Source organism: Falco naumanni, chromosome 4, assembly GCF_017639655.2.
Source record: "Falco naumanni isolate bFalNau1 chromosome 4, bFalNau1.pat, whole genome shotgun sequence".
Taxonomy (NCBI): Eukaryota; Metazoa; Chordata; class Aves; order Falconiformes; family Falconidae; genus Falco; species Falco naumanni.
Genome location: NC_054057.1, coordinates 11,244,328 through 11,266,782, shown reverse-complemented (window position 1 = coordinate 11,266,782; position 22,455 = coordinate 11,244,328).

Sequence of the window (22,455 nt, the reverse complement as noted above, 5' to 3'; positions counted from 1 at the left end):
ACTAGTGCCCACATCACTCCAAGTACCAAACTTAAAAACAGGACTGTTTTGTACAGTCCTATGATGAAACTTTTTTTTTTCATTTCGAAAGTTTTCACAGCCATTCTGCTTGTTCCTTTTTTGATTTTAACAGTACTACTCCCCAGAATGGGCATTAGCCCAAAATGCAAAGGTTTCAGAAAGTTAAGAAAACACAGGATTATGCTGGAAATCCAGTCTATAGAAAATGTTATTGAATGACTGTGATGCGTTAGCTGCACCAAAGCTTTCAAAGTGCATGGGTCATATCTGGGACATTTGTTTGATCCATGATGCATGCCATAATTATAGACTAAGCTTTTAGTCCATCAGGAGTTCAGCTCCCAGGTAACAGGCTTGGCTCCTGAGGTAGTGGAAGAATCGTTCCTTCCCTCTCTCTGTCCCAGGACTGGGTCACTGAACAGCAGTCTTCCTGCTTCCCAGTCATTACGACCATCCTACATGGCTATGACACCAGAAGTCCTCTTTGCTTAGAAGCCTATGATCTAGTCTGTTAATGTGTTGCCTGTTCACAACAAACTATTATTTATCCATCTATAGATTCATGCAGAAAAAGAAGGCAAAATCAACTGATTCTTAATAAAGCTGATTTTTCACTGTAAAGGCTGGTGTATTCTGCTTAGCTCATATATGGTCCCTTCTGTCTAGCAAACATTATTTCCGTGGTTAGATTTCCCCCCACATTCTTCTTTTTTTCTCCAGGCTTTTTTATTTATTTAAATTTTTAGTTTATTAGGGCATTGTCTTAGGACGAAGACATAGAGATGGTATATGGAGAGGGTATTTTCCAATAAATATTTTTTCCTGCTATTCTTAAGTATCATTGTGTTTCTTACTGAACATATGATCTCTCAGCCATCCATGGCTTTGTCTCCTGATTTCTTCTCATAGTGTGCACTGACTTTTTTATTGTAAATTGATCTGGAAATCCACCATCACTCTAAATTCTTGTCTAATTAGCAGGTAATCTGCCAATTCTCCTTTAGCACATAGGGTCCTGTTTCCAGCCCATGAGAACTGACTCAGCAGGGCTGCTGTGCAGCTCTGATAGTTTTGCTTGCTTTACCCTTTTTTTTATATATATATATATATATATATATATATAAATTTGTGCTTTGCATCCCTGTATTCTGAGAAAAGATATTCTGGGTCAACTAGATGAGTCTGAAGGGATGTGAAGCATCCTCACCTGCTTCTTTCTGCTTGAAAAAGCAATTTTTCAAGAGATACCTATGTTTTATGAAGTCCTCTTCCCCCTTCAGGGATACTTCCACGACTTCTCATAGTAAAAGATGTCAGTTGTTTCTTCACTTTTATGAAGAAGGGACCACTATTCAGCTCTTCCTAAAAGTTTTTGTTTTGGTTTGGTTTGGTTTTGTTATTTGGCTATTGCAAAATATATGTGCCTTTCTGTAATAAAACAGTTTCCAATGAAACACTGTCTGCTTACCTTGTCAGCAAAATAGACATGATCTTGGACTTATTTTAAAAACATTTTTTGGTGGTATCTATGTCATAATCAAGAATTTTAAAAGAAACAATGCGGTATATCTTTGAGAACTGCTCATTACTGACTTGCTGGTTTCTGTCAATGGTCTTATGATACTGTCAACTCATCATCCTTTTGTATTTATAATTATGTTGTTAGATCCAAGTCAGGTGATAACTTCCAGTAGAAGTTATATAGATTCCTAATGAAACAATATTATTGAGGTTTACTTTTGTGAGTGCTACATTCATGGGAGAAAAGGCAGCACAACACAAATTTCTTGTGGTTGCTAAAGATCAGAGTATACTTTGTATGATATCAACCTACTTTGTTTTCATCTGTGGTTTCTTAAGGTCTTTGGCACTAAAAATGTAAATCGGACTTGCTCTGATATAAGACTTGTCAATAGCCAGATACCAAAAGGCTGTAAAACAGACTCCCGTGAGAGCAACACTTTCACAGAAACAGAAGGCAACCATGTGTATGAATACTTCATCCAGGTGTATTAGGCACCTATTAATTTTTTTCACACATTAGCTTATAAAAAACCCCCAACTTCTAACTTTTGGCTGTTGGTACTACTCTCATTTTTTAAAGCATTGCAAAAGCTGATGGGAAGCAAGACCTCTAAGAACTGAATATCCAGGCTTTTGAATATTAATGCAGGCTTTTTATACTTCACTTTGCTGGGTCATTCACGTTAGATTTTGTTACACTATAATAGTCTTCAGGAATTTTTCTAAAATTAGACCTGCAAGAAATATTTGATGTGAAATTGCTTAGATTTGAGTATAAGAAGTGTCTGCAAATCAGCACATTTTGGACAATGTTCTGCAATGTCTGTGAAAAAGGCTGTCAGAGCTGGATATGAGTATCATTTTGCATTGTCTGGAAGTCTGGAAACATTTATAAGTAGATTATACGGATGCATTTGACTTCGAGTGTTTGGGCAGGGAGTGGACAAGAGAAAAAAATGGCAAGCCTCAAACTATATGTTATCCATTTCAAGTCTAGCCTGCTCTCAGAAATAATGGCCAAAGATTATTTGGTTTCTTTTCTCCCTGGAAATAGTGTCTTGGATTTTTGTGATCTAATCAACAAAAATAAGCAAAGAACTGGTTTTTTTCTAGGTGGTAGGGACTACAATATTTCTAAGAGTCATTCAAAGGAGTGTGTAGGATCTATCTATCACCTAGATGTCAGTCATCCTGCATTGGAAAAATCAAGACAGTACTGTTTTACTTTCTGCTGTAATGTATCTACCAATGAAGTTCAAAGACAGGGAGGGAGGGCGACAACTGACCTGCTCTTGACACAAATGAGTTAGAAGGATAAACTGAATCTGTTTCCTTGTTCAAAGTCTTTCAGCACAAGGCATCACTGATGGGGATGGGTAAGAACAAGGAAAACCTGGGGGATAAGGCATGGTATTCCAGTCTGAGACTTTAGAGATACATATGAATATTAAGATTTTTTTCCCAAAATAATCTTTGTGCCCTTCAGACTTTTATCTGATTCATAGATGTAGATGAGTATAAGTGAAGCTGTTCCTCTGCAAAAGGCTCAGCATGTCTTTAAGGCCAAATACATCTTGCACTGTGAAGAAGTGGAACACGGAAGTAACACATTTTGGGATTCAGGACAGAGGAAACTGTAGACAGCATTTAAAAAAAAGAAGACTTACGTAAAATCTGCCTTCCCTCCTGCTTCTACTCCCTGTGTCTTCTCAAAGGAGCATATGACTTCTGTGAATGGACAGGTCACGCACTGAGTAATGTTTTGGCTCAGGATTTACAATAGAGGTAATGGATGCTGGCGGGGGAGCACACTGGGAGATCTGTCCCATCTGTTAAGATCTGCTATGGACTCTGTCGGAGATAGCTCAGTGTATTATCTTTCTATGAATCATCATTGCTCCTCTAACAGTGTGCAGAAATCAGTTCAGCATAGCCGGTAATGCTTTGGGTACACATTAGGTAAGAAAGCTATTTTCTACAGTTCCTGCTCTGCGCTGCTGTCTTGTGCTTCTTAGTTTTTAAATTCACTCTTACATTGTTCTTCTCACCTGAGAGCTGCTGCTCTATGAACTTTCTAGAGGAGACTTACAGCAGCAGAGTGCATTTGTAGAAGTTTAAGGGCCTGCAACGTAATACGTTTTCTTTCTTTTTGTTCTACTTTTACTGGTTTCTGAGCAAATAGTCATTCTGAGTGACTTTTCCCCAAGTTTGAATGTATAAGGGGTGAATTTGGCCTGAAGACAGGATGTAATATAATGGACAGAATGTGAATTATTAACCTGGAGGTTAATGAAGTCTGAATGACCAGTGGAGTTTCTCCAAACACACTTTTTAAATATAAAAAGTGAGTTCTTGCTCTCTTTAATCAGATTATTGGCTAAGGTTCAAGAATCATTTGGCAAAATTATGTAGCTTATTCAAGCTAGGTTTACATAATAGTTCGTAATGGAGGAAAACCTTGTATCGTGATCAACCTTCAAAATCACCACCAGCCTTCAAAATTCCAAACTAAAGTATAAAGAACCACAGAAACGGATATAGCAATGCCCAGAGAAATACCTTTATTCCCAAGTAGCTCAGCTGTAATAAGCAGAGCTCGTTGTTTTAAATAGAAGATTTTAACCTCCAGAAGACCACAGTTTTAATAAGCAACATTCATCCTGTTTTGCCTTTTTATAATTCAGTTCTTTTCCTAAGGAATTTAGGGGTTTGATAGGTAAATATTAATATATATTGATTTACAATTAAAGATTGCTTTTATGCTTCATCAATATTTCTTTTTGCTAACCAACAGAAGGCTTTATTTTCATGTATAAGTGAAAATAGAACTTGCCTTTTAAAACTTAAGGAAAATTCATAAATGTTATTATGTTATAAAATAGTAAATGATCTTATTTATCAGAATACTTGTTCTTGCTCACTGTTGGGTAGAAATGCCTTTGGAAAGAAAGAGAAATTCAAGTAACAGTGCAGAAAACCAGCTTTCTGAAAACAATCTGACCTGCCAAAAAGAAAAAGTATGTGGAATATACTGGATGCATAGAAAAAATATGATTAACTTAAAACTGATTTCTTTTAAAGAAATGTTATCAATAAATGGTTGACTTATTATTTCTGGTCACTCATTATTCAGTTTTAGAACTAGCACATGAAAGCCCATCAGACTATTTTATTCGTAGCTTGGAAAAGTAAAATAAATTTTCCTGCTATTCAAATCCAAATCAGTTTCTTGCTTTGATTGAACTCATTATTGAGTTGGCAAAACTGAATAAATAGAAATGAGGAGTATTTCTTCTCTCTAGAGCTGTAAAAGAGCCTGTATTTGTCGTGAGCTTATTTGTATTTATTTATATATTTATATATTGTTTCCATGGAGTGGGGAAAAGACTCCTCCAACTCAGTGCTTGGTATCAGTTAAAAAAAGCTTCAGCAGCAAATATGTATTTATTTATTATGATTATTTTAAAAATAATTTTTCAAATCTGAATTTAAAAGAGATGAGTAAGTAACCATAATTGCAAATTAAGCAGTTAAAATTTTAAAAGGAGAGCACTAAACCAAACCACATTTATATGGCAGAAGAATGTCTGATATTTTTTCAAAACCTTTTGTTGACTTTCATGATAAGCAGGTGCTCAGAAATCGTGCCTATGGGCTTGTGTCCGTGAGCCACTAGGAAACTCACTAAAACTTGCAAACTGTCCATGAGGGTACACCCTGGTTCTAGAAATGGGAAGGCAGAGGGACCTTCAGTATTTTTGTATTAAAACAAATTACCAGCTTGTGCATTAGGTGTCACTGCTGCCTAATCACTTGGGATGAAACCTCCTGCATAATGAGGTAAGGCACAGCGTGGTGGGTTAGACAGAAGGATGCTGTGGGTGAGCTGTGGACAGACCTTGTCCCTTTCCTCCTTTTGTCAAAGTTCCTACGTGCAGCTCTTCTTCAGTTGGGGTTTAGTGATGTTGGACCAGTCATTTCCTTCAGTTAACAGCTTTGGGCTAAGAGTATCTCAAGTGTGACACTCAATAAGGCTTTTGGAGAGACAGAGAGCCTCATCACCATGGCCTGTGAGGTCTGGGCAGAGTTATACGAATCACCTGAGGTTTTACGCAAGAGGGAAAACATCTGGATGAGTAAAAAATCCTACACCCTGTTGAGGAGGCTTACACTTTGCAAGCAAATAAATCACACTAACACAAATAACTGATTAACAGGAAATATTTTTTTTTAACAGGAATTAACAGGAAAAAAAAAAAGGAAAATAGACATGTAAGGCCGTTGGGTCAGGCTGCAGAAAGAGACAGCTGCGTATAGGAATAGTATAATACTGGAGGGTAAATGTTTATGTGTGGGGCAGAGCAAGAAGGTTTTCTGGGTTTGTCTGTGAGGTATTAAAGCATTCTTAGGTGTTTTCATTGCAGTGTGTGGTAGTCTCATAACTGTGGGTTTGAAGCCGTTTGAGGTCATGCTCCCTTACTTGTTTGGGAGTGAAAGTCAGAATCCAGGTTGCAGTTTGGGCTGTAACTCTTTTGTCTGATAATGCAGGTAAAAGACACTCTCCTTAGTGCCAAAAGCATCTCATTACCTCCCCATAGTTCCTCGAGATCTGTATTTTCATGACCTCTTTCTTTTTCTTTAATTACGTGTATATCTGTCAGGTGATTGAGTCTGTGCAATCTTCTGCATTTCTATGTAGCTCTTTAGCAGAGATGGCTATGAGAAATCTTCCTCCCAGCATGCTGCTGATTAACCAGCTCTCGCCTAGGTGCAGGTGGGCTTCTGAAGGTTACTCAGTAATCACTGCAAATGAGGAAGACCAGCCTAAAATGAGCATGTCTGCCAGGATATCTTTAAGAAGTTGGCGGCAGAGGTGACTTTGATAGGTATCAGTTCACTGCAGGTGAAGGGAAAAACAACCTACGGCATGTGTAGGTTTAAAAATGAAAGATTTTAAAATTTATTTCTTTATTCTGGCTAAATCAAAGGACATGGAACATTTTGGCCTAGGAAAGTACAGTTAAACCATACAAAATGACAAGAATAGTACCTTCCTTACTCATTCAGTACTAAAAATACTAAATCCTAAAGGAAAAAGAGATTTGCTAGGGTTTTAGATAGGGTATGAACACCTTCCCACAAAATGAGGTAGACAAATATCTCTCAGATAGGTTAAGTCACCAAAGAGCTGTTAAAGTTTTACTCCGCAGCTGAAGCATGTTTTGTATTCTGTATAAACACAGCCCATCAGTATGGGGTCCCAGAGGAGCTGCACAGCTTGGTTTCAGTTGGACAAGCCGATGTGATGGCGATAGCAGCAATGGGCTGTTTTTAGCTTGGAAGGGTCATCATTGCCTGGCTGTGCTTGGGGCACAGATCCGAATGTTCTAGATCTGAAAATGACTGACCTTTCCACCACACCAGTGCAACCTCTGCTCACTTGTTTTTCAAAGCCTGTATTATTTTCATGGCAGTCTGTTGGCACCATCCATCCTAACCTATAGCTCTGGTTACACTTTTGCTTTCCTCCAGGCTCCAGCTGCTGAAATCATCTCCACCCTGCTGGGAAAGGGTTTTTGTCAGCCAGATCATGTCCCTGGTCCTCACGAGCTCATGGACATTAGCTCTGGTGCAGAGGACATGGCTAATAGCAGTGGTCTCTGGGTGCAGGGTTGGTTTCTACCGTGGCCTGAGAGGAGAGTTAACAGCACTAGTTTTGTCCTTGGGACCGGAATGCCAGAGGATGTTTCAGGGACACCCAACAGCCGTGCTTCATGTGTGGCCACCAAGGGCAGAGACAGCCCCTGGGCCTCCTGGGCACAGGGACTGCCTCAGGGCCAGCACCCCAAAGGCACTTCTCCCAAGGATGCTGGGTGGAGGGGCAGTGGGCAGGGCTGTGGCAGGTGGGGCTGTGGGGAGCCCTGTCACTCCCATGTCACAGTGCCACCACCCACCAACACAGCGGCCACAATGCCCTGCAGCAGGATAAATGGAGGCATCCTCCTGCATCCCACTGCCAGCCTGCCTGGCTTTGCCACTGTGACAGAGCTGGCCTGGAGGCAGCCCGAAGACATCTGAGAAGAATTCCTTGAGGAGCCAGTGAAATTACTTGGAGGAGGCTGAGGGAGGAAGACTTGAGGCTGGAGGAGGCTGCTGGAAGTTCTCCACTGCAATTCCAGCTCCCAGCGGGGCCACATTCAAAGCTCAACTAATGGATGGAAATCCTGCTTCATCCTTTGAGGAACAGATGCAAGCTCCTGAGGAGATGAGAAGAGCCACCTACACCTGGGGATGCCCAAGGCTATCAGGCTTTCTCAGCTGGATAGCAGTGGCAAGACCAAGGGAATGCATTCTTGGCACTTGAGGAGCACTGAAGAGCTTGCCATCCTTATCATCTGCAGAGCCAGGGGCAGTAGCCGTAAGAAATGGGATGCACAGATGTCCCAGTGCCCGCCCCCAGTGCTTTGGAGCACTCACTGGTGTCCTGCTGGCACAGCAGGATTCTTGCCCCCAGGGTCAATGAGGCTGGGGACATTTTGCTACTCTTTTTGCTGGGGTTTTTTTTGCCTTCCTCTGCAGCACTGAGCACGGCCCCTTGCCAGGGCTTCTTTGGGACATTTTGGCTAGGTGCTGCTGCTCGTGCTCCATGAAGGTGGCCATTGTGCCCTGCACCCAAGGGGAGGAAGCTTTCTAGACTCCCAGGGTGAGCCTCGGGGGTGGCCCCCAGGGGTTGCTTCTTGTAGCCTTTGTAGCATTGAGCACAACCCCATGTCAGGGCTCCTCTGGGCCATTTTGGCTAGGTTCTTGCTGGCTGCTCTTGCACCTCCAAGGCACCCTCATGCCCTGGCTCTCTCTGGCTCTTTTTCCCATTGCAGGTTTGTGTGGGAGCAAGCTCTGCTCTTCCCTTCGTTCCATGTCCACTGGTGTTCTCGCTTGTGCAAAACCCCCTGTGCTTGGCAGGGCTCCAGGCTTGCTGCTCCACCAGGCACTGCCACTCTCCAGCTCTCCCTGCATGCCATACAAGCACCGGGCAGGCAACAGAACCCTTTTCATGCATTGCTAGCCAAGAAGCACAGCAGACAACTTTTTTGAAGTCAAGAAGTATGATTGTGATCAATACGTGCCATGCTTTTGAAAATACTCCATGGTAACACATCTCTTCTTTTGTATATAATCAGTACTGATCCTCGTTCTTCAAATTCTCACTCTTCAGGAAACAGGGACTGCTTGGCCTGTATTCCTGCTGCTACTTTCTGTAGCTCTGTGGCTTTCCTCTGCCAGACTGCAAGGGATGTTTTTGAAGCTAAACATCAGCCTGCTTTTGGCTACACATGCCCATTGTGTTAATGCTTGTGAGCATCAGCTCTGAAACAGATTAAATACACAGAATTCTGTTACCACTTGTAACCTTTCTGATTGGTGTCCTTGAAAGTGTTTTTGGAGCTGAAAACCCTCTGGCATTTCAGGCAAATAACAGTCTCATCATTATTCAACTCATTGTGAGAGAAAAGAAGTGAGAAGCGAGAGAGGAGAGGGGAGGGGAGGAGAGGAGAGGAGAGGAGGAGAGGAGAGGAGAGGAGAGGAGGAGAGGAGAGGAGGGGAGAGGAGAGGAGAGGAGAGGAGAGGAGAGGAGAGAGGGGAGGGGAGGAGAGGAGAGAGGGAAGAGAAGGGAAGAGAAGGGTTATGCAATGTTGCGCCTAGCAGTATTCATGACAAAGCCATGACCTAGGTCTGAGGGGTCCATCCAGGAGAGTGGCAATGTGCAGTGCAGGTCGAGGCCCATCCTGGAGTCAGGGTCAGAGATGGACACACCTATAGCATCGCTCAGGTGGGTCTGAAGGCCCCAGGGTGAGCTGAGACACATCCCCTGGGCCTTTGGCAGGACGTGGTGTGGAGGCTTGTCCCAGGGGAGACAGGTCCCAGCTGCTGAGGCCTATGAGCACCCCCAGAACCCTGACAGAAGTAGACCTGTGCTGCTCATATACTCTCCTTTAGACACTTAGGGTTGGCCACTTTGGAGACAGAATATTGGGCTAGAGGGACCTTAGCTCTGATGAATTACTGCTGTTCTCATGATATTTTGTTTTATTATCATTTTCCAAGGGAAACAGCTCAGGCATCAGTGGATGAAGGGAAGGCAGTAGACGTAGCTTTTCTGGATTTTAGTAAGGCTTTTGATACTGTCCCTCACAGCATCCTTCTGGACAAGTTGTTCAACTGTGAGATGAATGGATACATGGTGTCCTGAGTAAAGAGCTGGCTGAAGGGCAGAGCTCAAAGAGTTGTAGTGAATGGGGCTACATCTGGCTGGCAACTGGCCACCAGCGGTGCTCCTCAGGGCTCAGTTCTAGGGCCAGCTCTGTTCAGTTTTTTTATCAATGATCTGGATGCAGGAGTTGAATGCACCGTTATCAAGTCTCATGATGATACTGAACTGAGAGGTGCTGTTGACTGTCTTGAGGGATGAAAGGCCTTGCAGAGGGATCCAGACAGATTGAAGCATTGGGCAACCATTAACGGCATGAAATTTAACAAAAACAAATGTGGGATTCTGGGATGGAGTAATGCTGGGCACAAGTATAACTGGGGAGAGGAGCGGCTGGAGAGCAGCCCTGCAGAGCGGGATGGGTGGGTGCTGGTTGCAGCAGGCTCAGTGTGAGCCAGCAGCGTGCCCTGGCAGCCAGGGGGGCAACCCGCGCCCTGGGGGGCATCAAACACCGCAGAACCAGCCGGTCCAGAGAGGTGACTATCCTGCTGTATTCAGCGCCGGTGCGGCCTCACCTGGGGTCTTGTGTGCGGTTCTGGGCCCCACAGTTTAAGAAGGATGTGAAGGTCCTCGAATGTGTCCAGAGGAGGGCAACCAAGCTGGTGAAAGGGCTGGGAGGAATGTCCTACGAGGGGTGACCTCATGGCTCCTACAGCTTCCTGAGGAGGGGAAGTGGAGAGGGAGGTGCTGATCCCTTCTCCCTGGGATCCAGAGATAGGATGCATGGGAATGGTCAAAGCTGAGCCAGGGGAGGTTCAGACTTGACGTGAGGAACTATTTCTTTATGGAGAGAGTGGTCAAACACTGAAACAGGCCTCCTGGAGAGGTGGTTGGTGCCCCATGCCTGTCAGTGATTAACAGGCATTTGGACAATGCCCCTAATAACATGCTTTATTTAACTTCTGGTCAGCCCTGAACTGGTCAGGCCGTTGGACTTGAAGATCATTATAGGTCCCTTCCAACTGAACAGCTCTGTTCTGTATCTAATGCTGTCCCTCTCACCTGATTTAAGATGAGGGGAAGCATGCCCTAAAATCACCTCTTTATTCCCAGTGAAAGTTAGAGCCCTTTAAACTCAGATGTAGATACATATCAGAGTTGATCAGAGGAATCCCATACTTGGTAATTTGAATTCCCAGTTTTAACAATGATATAAGCAGTAAGCTTCTATTTTTAAAATAGTGATGCTTAAACTTATTCTGCTTTTCCTATGAAAAGTTGATTTTCATTGGTTAGGAAAGCAATTAAAACAAATTAACTCTTCAAACTCTGTTTGGTACTTTTTTTTTGATTTTTTTTTTTAGCCAAAAAGGACCCAATACATCTAGAAATATTTATTTAACCAATTATATAGTTTAATGTTTATCCAGATTCTCAATGTTTACGTTTACTTATCTTAAGAAATGGCAAATAAAGCATTTCTTACTTACTGAATTGTAAGTTTTACTGGGAATTTTACCAAGCTGCATTTACGTGGAAACTGTAACTTAACTGTTAATGGTCAAAAGCTAACATTATCAATTTTAGTAATTTACTTGTCAGAAAGTATGAAGTAAAGAAGATAACTTATGGAATCATTGTTTTGCATGCAAAATTAGTAAAGCTAATGACTCTATGAAAGAAACCATAATGATATCACAGACTAGGTTTGTGCACAACAAGCATGGCACCTAAGAGTTGTGTAGTCTTTGTTCTCAGAAGGATTTCTGCAAACGCCCAGCCAGCTCAATGCCCAGCCACTTTCATAGTCATCAATGAGGGATGAAGTAAACGGGAATCACACCCTCTGAAACCTTTGTGTCTTCCTGTCTGTTGGAAAAGTGGGTGCCTTTCCTCCAAGATCTGATCCTGGTGAAGGATATACTCTGTTCAATGATTTCAACAGGGAAAGAAATCAGTTTTCTTGCTTTTTTTTTTTTTTTCCCCAACTGTCTCATGCATTTCTTAGCAGTGCAAATGAAGTAAAGAGTCTTCCTGCTCCTGCGAGCTAACTTAAATGCTCAGGGCAAACTCAGGAAAACTGGGGGTTTTTTTCAGACGTGCAACAGAGTCTGAAAGTGGTTTCAGTCAGGAGAAATGTAAATATCAGAACTTGCTCAATTGCAAAGACTGAAAATAATGTAAATATTTAATGTAGTGCATGACTTTGCAACATATTTATAAGGTGAGCTGACCTAAAAAGTTTCCTTAACTACATATAAGTAAAGAATAGCACCTTTTATCTCATTGGAGTTTAAGGAGAGCTCATTGATTCAGAATATTTTTAAAGTGTACATAAACAGTTTTCAGGTATTAAATCTTGGTCTTAATGTAGGGTGTTATAAAATCAAATGTAACTTTAAGCAGGCCTATTTTTCTATAATAAAAATATGTTTAAATAGGAAAAAATACTAGCTGCTATAAAGCAGCAAATGTTACTCATCCTGTCAGAATTGTTTAAAAATGCATTGGTTTTATAGGTTATTTTGGCTCACATAAATTAAAATGTATCAGGCTGGCTAAGGCTGGTGATGCTGATAGCCTATGTCTTTCCATCCAAGGGACTAAAGATCTGGTAGCTGGATGGTGAGTTTGGTGTGGGTGTTTCAGGTGTGGATTCTGATCGAGTTGAAGTCCTTAGACAGAGAGGCCATTTGTTGCCTTGGCCAGGAAAATAAGAAAGCGTTGTGGGAGCTGATAGACTAGCCATGAAAAGCAGAGGCTGTTTCCTTGATTCCTGGGAGGGACCAGAATCTCATCCTCTCGGTGGGGATGGTTGACCAGGTTGGAAACTAACCCACATCTTCATTTGAAGGACAAAGAAATGCCTTGTGAGAGTCCTGGTGGCTTGTGGAAACGGGTAGGTGCAGAGCTTACCTGAACATTGTTTCTGTGACTGTGAATTGCCTCTTCTGCCTGTACTCCCTACCATCCAAACTCATCCTCATCACCTCCCCATTCCTTCATCTGCAAGGAGCATCCTGGGCAGTGGGTGATGCATCAGCATCAGCCAGGAGCTCTCTGAGATCCATGTGAAGCAGGGAGGAGAGTTATGTAGAGTGAAGAAGAGGATGTGTGAGTCATGGAGAGATCTACCACCAGCTTATAGGTCCTTTACGAAGCAAAAGTAGCACTGGTAACACCTAATACAGCTCTGTCACACTTGGCCCTACGAAACTTGATTCACTATTCACACTGCTAATGCAACAGCAGGTGAGTAAATGGCCAAGAGGAAGCGATAAACTCAAGCTGCCTAGTTCAACAGCCTCCTTAGTCTCCTCTGAGCTGCAGTATCAGCTGGGTCCTTTGCCCTGGGGACCATATTTCCTTAAGAAAGGCCAAGGAGATTCTTATGCCTGGAGAAAATACTGCTTTTCTTTGCAGACATTTGTCTTTAAAAGAAAGGTGTTTTGAAGAAAAGTTAAACTCAGCATATTAAGCCTGCCTCAAATGGATGTGTCACTTTTATTGGAATTCTAATTAAATGTAGACTCATAAAAAAGTATACCTTCCCAATTTAAATATGGCTGGCTCTCACGTCTATATGATTCCAAAACTTATGATGACAGATTAATGACTAGGCTGAAAGTCTGTCATAACCTGGTAGGATAAAGCTAATCCAAATCGACTATATGCCATGATTTTATGACACAAAGTTATTGAAAAGTACAGGAATAATTAAGTGGAAATATAATGGAGGAAGCATTTTCTGAGCTCTGGCACTGTGGGCAGAGCCTGCCACCTGATATGGTTGGTTAGAATATCAGGTCTAGAGTAGTAACACATTTTTGTGCTACTTCTTAAAGAAACTGTGGCTCAAGCAGTCCATCACTGAAATTCATTCTGAAAAAAAGTGTGACAGCTTTGGCAGTTATTAAACAGAGGTCCCTTGTTTAACTGTGTGACACTAATTATAGGTAAGAGCTCTATAAACACACTCCTTTGTTCTCTGGAAGCTGGACAACATAATAAAACTCTGGCATAACAAAAATGTCATCTCTAAATAAATAGAAAATAACTGCACTTGTTTAATTGAACACAGATAAGAAAACAAATTAGGACCACTTAAGCTTATTTTTGAGGTTTTGTTTTTTCTTTCAACAGTGTCACTGAAATTGTCTTTGGAGTACCCCATTTGTGGCTTTCTGTGGCGTTACGTATATACAGGATCAGCTGTGCACTGATCCGAGCTAGTCAGCTTCCTAAACTCCAGGTAGCAATTTTGATCTAAATCTCTATGTCTGCTTTAGGCTGGCTACAGGTAAGTGCAGATGCTCGGTGTAACGGCGACCAGAATCAGAGACAGCATAGTCATGTCAGCACTATGTTCTGCCTAAGCCAATAGATCCCGGTAAGAGGCTGACCTCACAGCATACATCTGCTTTCAGGAGGGAGCTGGGGTCCTTGCAGAGGTTCTGTACCCCTCCGTGCAGACACACCAGCTCGGTTAATGCTAGCAGCATCTGCCTGCCTTCCCACTGCACAGGGGAAATGTCTGCTACGTGATGACGTTGCTTTCTTACTTGGAAGGGAGATGGCCAAGTACAGCTGTCCATTGGTATAGGAAGGTAAGACTTTAAGGAACAGATCAGTTAATTGCAAGTCTTATAGAAACTAGAGGTGAGGTTCATCTCTACTATCCTGTACGTCTGAAACCTACATGAAGCTCGGCTATGCTATTTATCCAGACTCCTTTGTAGCTGGTGGAGGGAGTGGTGCTCTTCCAGAGGATGGATTACCATGAGAGAAGTAGACATCTATGCTGTGCTCTGTTGCTATTACAGAACACCTTTTAAGTTACTTGAAAATGCTGCAAGTATTGTAGGTACAACATGCTTTGTCATTACCTTACACACCGTTTCTGACATCAGGCCTTGATATATTTCAGATACTTTAGTAGAAATAGTATTTTAAGTACATTCATACTAAGTATGAAAGTAGAACCAAAGAAATGGTGTCTAAAATGTAGCAGTGTTCTGGTTTGTGATTATGAATACGTGTCCTGCATAGGTGAAGTATGTTTGGAATGGGTGAGAGAAATGCACACGGTAGCATCAGGGCGGTGGGATGAGGCTCCCTTGGCAGGTGCTGAGGCACTGCTGCACCGAGCACAGCTCCAGCACCTGCAGACCAGGCTGGACTTTGCCTGTGAGGCCCATATGTCATCACCCAAACGTGGAGTGCGGGGATGGATGTGCTGCTCCTGTTCATCCTTGGAAGCCTGAGCTTACACTAGTTCTTTCTACTTCTGCAGAAGGGCTAACTCCAAGTCAATGTGAAACACCTCCCTCCCTCAGATCCACCTCTCATTTCACTGTGTTTTGGAAATCCATCTGCTGTTCTCGGTGGTGGTGAAGCACGTCAGCCAGCGGCGGGCTCCTTGGACATGGCAGGTTTTAAGCTTGTGAAGAAAGGCGGCCGTAGGCTACATTATGAGGTTTTTGCAGTCTGCCTCAGGGGCCAGTTAACCGAGGGTGGTTTTCATGTGTCCTTCCTATAGGCCAAGCTGCATTTTAATAATCTGGGACAGCTTCATCGTAACTGCTCTCTTGTAAATAGCATGAGCTCCAATGATCTGGCTATTTTCACAAGCGGTATTGGCATCAGTCTCAATTCAGTAGCAGCACAACGGTGCTGCTGACACCGCTGGGGATGATGGTGGGGATTTGCTTCCCTCCAGCTTCTCCTTCCTGCCTCCCCATCACACCTGCGGTGGCTCCTTTCCCTCAGGGTTGCACCAAGGAGCTGAGCTCCAAGCCTGGCCATCCACGATGGTCAGCGTGGCCCAGCCGAGCCAGTGGGGCAGGAGCGGCGGTGCGGAGCAGTGCGGGGCTCTGCGGGAGCGGCGGTGCGGAGAGTGGTAGTGAAGGAGCAGCGGTGGGGAGCGGTGCGGAGCAGTGTGGGAGCGGCGGTGCAGAGCGGTGGTGCGGGGCAGTGTGGGAGCGGCGGTGCGGGAGAGGTGGTGCGGGAGAGGTGGTGCGGAGCAGTGAGGGAGCGGTGATGTGAGAGCGGTGGTGTGGGAGCAGCAGTGCGGGGCAGTGCGGGAGCGGCGGTGCGGGAGCAGTGTTGTGGGAGCGGCGGTGCGGGGCGGTGCGGAGAGCGGCGGTGCGGAGCGGTGCGGAGCAGTGCGGGAGCGGAGGTGCGGGAGCGGCGCGGGGTCGGCGGTGCGGTGCGGTGCGGTGCGGGAGCGGCGGGCCGCCGGCAGCGGGGCCGTGCCCCTCTAGAGGGCGCCCTCCGATGAGGAATGGCCCGGGAGGCCGGGCAGCCCCCAGCACACGTGCCCCGCTCTCCTCCCATCCTTCTCGAAACGAACCGTGCCCGAGCCCTGCGGGAAGCCAGCCCCTACCGAGTGTAGCCTTCTGACCCTTTATTCACCAAGGCTGCATCCATGCCGTCCTAAACCTGGGGTTTAGTTTTAGACATGACTTTAGTGCCTTGCCAGAATTTGATACTCCGGTACACGCCACAAAAAGGCTGCTCGGAGGGGGCATCTGTGCAGAAAGATTGCCTGTGGGATTTCAGTGCTAGAGCAGACGGGCCATAGGTAGCGTTAGCAAAGAAATACAGCGCACACAAGAGCTGTGCATTGCAGTTTATACATCTTGAACATTTTGAGCATGAGACATAAGGTGAAAGGCCAAGTGGCTTTAATTGCAATTGCAGGAGTACAATTGGCAGCCCGAGTGCTTTCCTGGGATCAGACAATATGCTTGTATATTAGGGATGAGGGAAGACTATAGACAAAAGTATTTAATAAGTTAGTTTAAAAAACCCCCGTATTCTGAGCAGGTTTTCATGCCTTTGCAATTATTGTACTTGAATTGCCACCTCTCTCTCTCTTTTCAGTAGACACTTTACTAAGTTTTCAAATAATGTTCAGTGATATTTAGTTTCTTTTAAACTACTAACTGCAGAGCAATAACAAAATTTTAGGATAACTTAATTATAAACCAGAGCCAGAATAGGTAGCTCACTCTTAGAAAAGCTGAAATAACCGAGGCACTGGGAGCTAAGCAGCTTGCAAAAAGTGTGCTAGTTAGAGCTTTGCAACATGGCAATAAACATGAAGTTTTATGTGCCTTTCTTATATTGTTGACTAGTATATTTTAAAACTCCAGTTTGCCCTGGAGTTGTGAAGAACATTAAATATGTTGCCAATTGGAAATATGACTGTTTAGTTTAAGTGGCACCTGCAAATTAAAAAATAAATAGAAAATCAAACTGAAAAGAGAAATTCATTAAATTGAAATAAGCCTAACTGAGTAAATGCAATATCTCACTCAAATGAAAAAGCGTAGGGCAAGAACTTGTTTGCTGGAGACTTTTTGGCCTCCCTATGTAGTTTTTTAGTCCGACATTTCTAAATGGTATAAATACTTAAAAGTTCTGGGTATTTTCAATTACTATTGTTAGACAGAAAACAAGCTCTGGTTTCTTCAAACCTTATTTCGTTGAATGTGTCTGAGTCATAGGAAAAGTCATTCCATCATGTCTAGAAACTGTTTTTATTCAGAGCACTTGTCAGGAAAGAAAATAAACAAGTATTAGTTCCTGCCACCATTCATTTCAGAACAGTTACAACCAATATAATTAGGTCTCAGATATTTTTTTTTACAAAAAGGTCTGAATGAAAAGATATAAGATTATATGTGTCAGTTGCTGAGCATTTGGCATGAACAGCTTTTCCAGCACTTGCTCTGGTTATTATAAAGTTTGAGTTGTAAATGACTGCATTCAGCAGCAAACCTGTCAGGTTGGAGAGCTTTTCATTAAATGTTTGATCTAGAAATTTTTAATCAGTGCACAAATAAAACAAATTATTAAAGCACTACATCAGCTGCAATATATGTAATTGGGATGAACGGGATGATGTAACTGGTGGGGAACAGCACAAGCATTCTTAACAGAAGGCCTGGAGCTACAGAACTTGTTACCACTGGAGATGAAACAGAGCCTGAGTCTTAACCTGTATCTTGAAAATGGTAAGATGCACCTATTAAAGACATTCCCAAATAACCTGGTGATAAATCATGTACGTTGTACAGCTTTACTGGAGAAGCTCGGGAGGGATCGCCTTCTAGAATACCTTGTGTTTGTGAAATAACGCTGGGATGGAGCCTGTGCTGAAAGCACAGCAGATTTTATTTATGAAAGGAAAACTGAGCATTTTATATTCTCAAGTTTTTACCAGTGTTCCCTGTCCTAGAAGACGCCAAGTTTGTAAGATCTACTTTAGGAAGTTGTCTAATGAAAACTATTTTGTGACTTTAGTACATTAATCAGGGGTAGTTAACTGCTGAAATCAAGGGACCTACTCTGACTTCAGTAGTTGAGGCTCTGATACAAGTATTATTAACATTTTAGCTTAAAACCAGTGGTTCTTTTACCTAGTTTGGTTAGTGAAATTTCTGAAAATGCCAGCAACAAGATGTTGCAACTAGGCTGATAATTAAAAGGGGAGGTCATTTACATATACCGGATTAAAAAACAACACCACATAACAATCAGATGCAACGTTCCTCTGCATTTCCTCACAGATTTTTTAGGGTGGTTTTGTTTGACATTTATATCTAGGCTAAGATACAAAATTTCTGTTAATTTTTGTTTCCTGTCTTTGGAGAAATTAATTTAGGAAAGCTAATACGGAAGTGGGGAGTTAACATTTTGCTCTGAAGGCACATAAAGCTAGTGTTTCATGTCTGAAAAGTCTGCCTTATGTCACTCTATCAGTAGCTGAGAACAAGACTGTTCCCTGCAGGTTTGTGTTCTTGAAGTCAGCAGCTGAGGTAGGTCAGTGAGTATTCCCATCGTCAAGCTCAGGGGTGAGTCTTACCCCCATCCAGATCACCCGAAATGTTACAGCTGTTTTCAGAGGAGCCAGAGCTTTGCTTTAAAACATTAGATTTGGCAGCAGCAAGGGATCCCAGCAGTCCATGTATCACAAAGGTTACATGCCAAGCAAACGCCTGTTGGCACGGTGGGCTGCACATACAGACTTTTGCATGTTTTCATTTTTAATGCCAGATATGACAGAGGTAGAGAAACTCAAGCTCTACTTCTGATCCAGAGCTTCACAAGCTCTGAATCAACAGGAGGAAAAATATGTCTTGAAAGTGCGGGATCTGTCAAGGTAAAACACAGCCCTTGTGACTAAAAATGCAACAAACAGATCTGGCTCTTCATCTCTAGACACAGATGTTAGCTAATGCTCACCACACGGGAAGGCATCAAAGGTAAAGGCAGGCAGGTTTTGGTCAAAACCCTTTCAATTCCCAAACTTTAATTGTGTTACAGCTGCCTTGCTTTCATGGTGCCTCCCTGCAGGGTACAGGACCTGGAGGTGCTGGGGGCAGGAATGGTGCTAGGGGGGTATTCCTAGGTGTCTTTGGCAAATGTGCCTTGAGTACTCTGTAGGATAAGGGGATTAAGAGGTTTGATTAATTGCTCTAAGGTGGAAGGTTGTTTGCCCATAGTGCTCTGGGCCACAGGTGACCCCACGTGCATCTGCCTCAGCTGGCCCTGCAGCTCCCAGCCCCTATGAGGTGCTGTGTCTGCCTCCTGCTGTGCCTTTCTGGACTGCTGTGGGGACAGAGAATGGGACTAATATAATTTCTCTCCCTTCTTTTAGTCTTCACTGCTGCCGTAGCTTTAAAATAAATTTTCTTTCCTTTTTTTTTAATTCCTCTTTTTTTTTTTTTTTTTAATTATTTATTTTATCCCTTGCCTTTTGAACAGCAGTTTATATCCTGTGTGCCTTATCTCAGGTAAGATAAAAATAGTGGCTTCACTCCATCAGTGTAATCAGTTGTGTTAATATCTCTGATTGTAGGTTTGGCTCAGAGTTTGCATTACCCCATACAGGCTGTGTCTGTGCAGGCACAGACTACAGATACTTTTAAAAACTACCACACATTTAAAAGAAAAAAGATTTGCACAATGAGATAGTATTTTTAATTAGTTGTTTCAAAACAAAAAATTAAAGATCTTTTCCTTTAGTTTACAATAGTCTTTAAAACTTATCTCAAATTGAACAATTTAGCATATTTTGTCTCATTTTTATATCGCTGTTGAAACACACTGTAACAAAGTAGAAGCTAGTGCTTATATACACTGAATAAAGTTCCTGGTTACAGAGCGTGAAAAATTGTCCTGTGTTTCTCTATATATGGTAAACAAAAATATAATTAGATGCTAGCATTTGCTATCTTTGACGAAGGATGACTTTGTTACGGCCAAGTATCTAATAATAGCCCCATAATCTCTGATCAGTTGTCTTCTCTGATTCCCTGAAGATGTCCCCACATGCTACATCTCATGGTTTGTCTGGCTATTTTCTGCTCCACTTTCAAGCCCAATGCTTCCAAAAGAAATGAAACTCCTCAGGAAATGCTTAGCTCCCTGTTCCAAAATTATTCTTGTCCAGAGTCTTTCTCTCCTAGAAATATTTAACAGCAACAGATTCTAGACAAACTTTTTTTTCTAATTTCATTCCTGAGTCATCGACGGCCTCAGCATTGATCTGTGTGTATATTTTAGTAACTCACAGCACTTCTTCACTGTCTCTGATTGTCTTACCTGGTGTGTCCTGCATGTCCTCCCCAGTGGGGAAAAACTGGGATGTAAACATTGAGTCAGCAATTCATAGTAAAACTTGTATGAGCATCACCGAGTCTAGGATTTCAGCACAAGTCTTTTTCCCCTTGAGTTTCCAGCAGGCTTTTTGCCATCTCTTAGGGCTTTCCACAAACAAATTGATGTCTCAATCAGTCACAATTGCATTCTTTTTTCTACTCTCCTGCGCACAAATAAGCTGGTACATTTCTGTATTTTCCCAGGTATTTTTGCTAAAGAAAACCAGCTCTGTTGCTGCCTGGCCATTTAATTTCCATTCTAACCTTGTGATCTTTACAGCGCTTGTTTGTTTCCTGCTACCTTGTACTGAGTGTCATTGGATCTTCTGGCAAGAGTTGTGTTGGTGTTTTCTGACATTAGCTATTTATCTTCACTACTAAAACAATACTTGAAACTGTTTAGAGTTACAGCTTCAGAAAAACAAGTTCCTTCTTTTCCCACGTATTTCCTAAAGGCATTTCTTATCAACCTTGCTATAGCTGAATGACTTCCAGTGGTGCGCTTTGCTTAAAGGAGCTAGGTAATCCACCCTGGATATTTAAGTGCATTCATCTTTTCTAGCCGCAGAGAATGCGAAAAGCTGGTTTATTCCCCGTTCTGATTTCTCTTCAGACTCTGATATCTCTACTCCAGCTATACAAATGGGGACAATGGGTACTCTGCACCTGGTTCATATGGTGGTTTTTCAGGTAAAATTCCCTTGGATTTAAGGTGGACATTCATTGAGCTAGAAGATGAGATAAAATTTCTATGCTTCCCTGTTATCTGCTCATATAGAACCCCCTTCCACCTATGCTTCCTTGTAACTGATTGGCAGCACCTTGAGAAACTTTTATGATGGCGAATGTACTTGGAATTCCTTCTATTTTTGCTTTTACAAATGAAATACATCACTTTCAAAAGAAGCAGTTAATTTACTGTATCAGGTAAGTCTGATTTTGAATTTCTTGTTTATTTACATAATGTTGATTTAGTTGCTAGCATTGCTTTTAGCTGAAGTTCAGCTATGTCTGAATAAGTGTCTTATTTGTAACTTTGTGTAATACGTAAGAAAAACCTCTCCTTGGAGCTTTTACTGCATTTCATGTACCTTGTCCTTTAGAAATCCTTCTAAATTTGCTTGTCTTGATTATTACATTGCAAATATAACTGTCTTTGGAGCATACAGTGTGTTGCTAGATCTGTGAGAGGAGGGGGAGGAGAAGAGGAAATCAGGGTTCATGCCACCTCGTGTGTCTGTTGTCCTACTTTCTCAATCTTCTGTCACTTTCATATGCCATTGCTTCTTTTTCATACTATTATGCTGAAGTTTGGAGACAAACTTAATGCATGGCAAAGTAAAATACACAATTGGCAAATATTTATCTGTCTTATTTTCTTGCATTACTATCTAAGATTAATGAATGTCTTCATTTCAGACGTGAAGATACTTGAATGTTTCTCCTTTTCGATCAAAGAACAAAATGTGCAAAAGAAACTTGCAAAAGTAACAAGCAAATAATTGAGAAAGAGACAAAGTTAAAACTGATGTATTTTTTAATGTCAAATATGGAACATGCTTTTAAAATCCAATCTGGAACTCACCAACGTATGAGTTTTGTAAATGTTTTTCTAGGAGTAACTAGGAGAGGCATTAATGCCTGAGTCTCAACTCTCCAAACTACTCCAAGTATTTTGCTGTAATTTTTTTCCAGTGTAGTCACTCATTGGACCCCGCTACATTTTAATGATTGATTACAGACACGGGATGAAATGTTGGCCCCACTGAATCCATGGGAGTTTTCCTAGTGACTTCAGTGAAGCCGGGATTTTACCCATGGATCTACAGCAGCAAAACACAACAAACCTGAATCTGTACTTCAGCTAAAATAAAACCCATGGCACATTCTGTGTCACAAGAATGAAAGCAAAGCTATATCCTTTCTAAAAATGGTTTTGTGCATCTATAACCTTTTGATTAAATGAATGTTTTTTGCACCTGTTAGGGTAAAAGTAATAAAAAGTCAAACTACTGTCATTGTTTTGGTATGCGT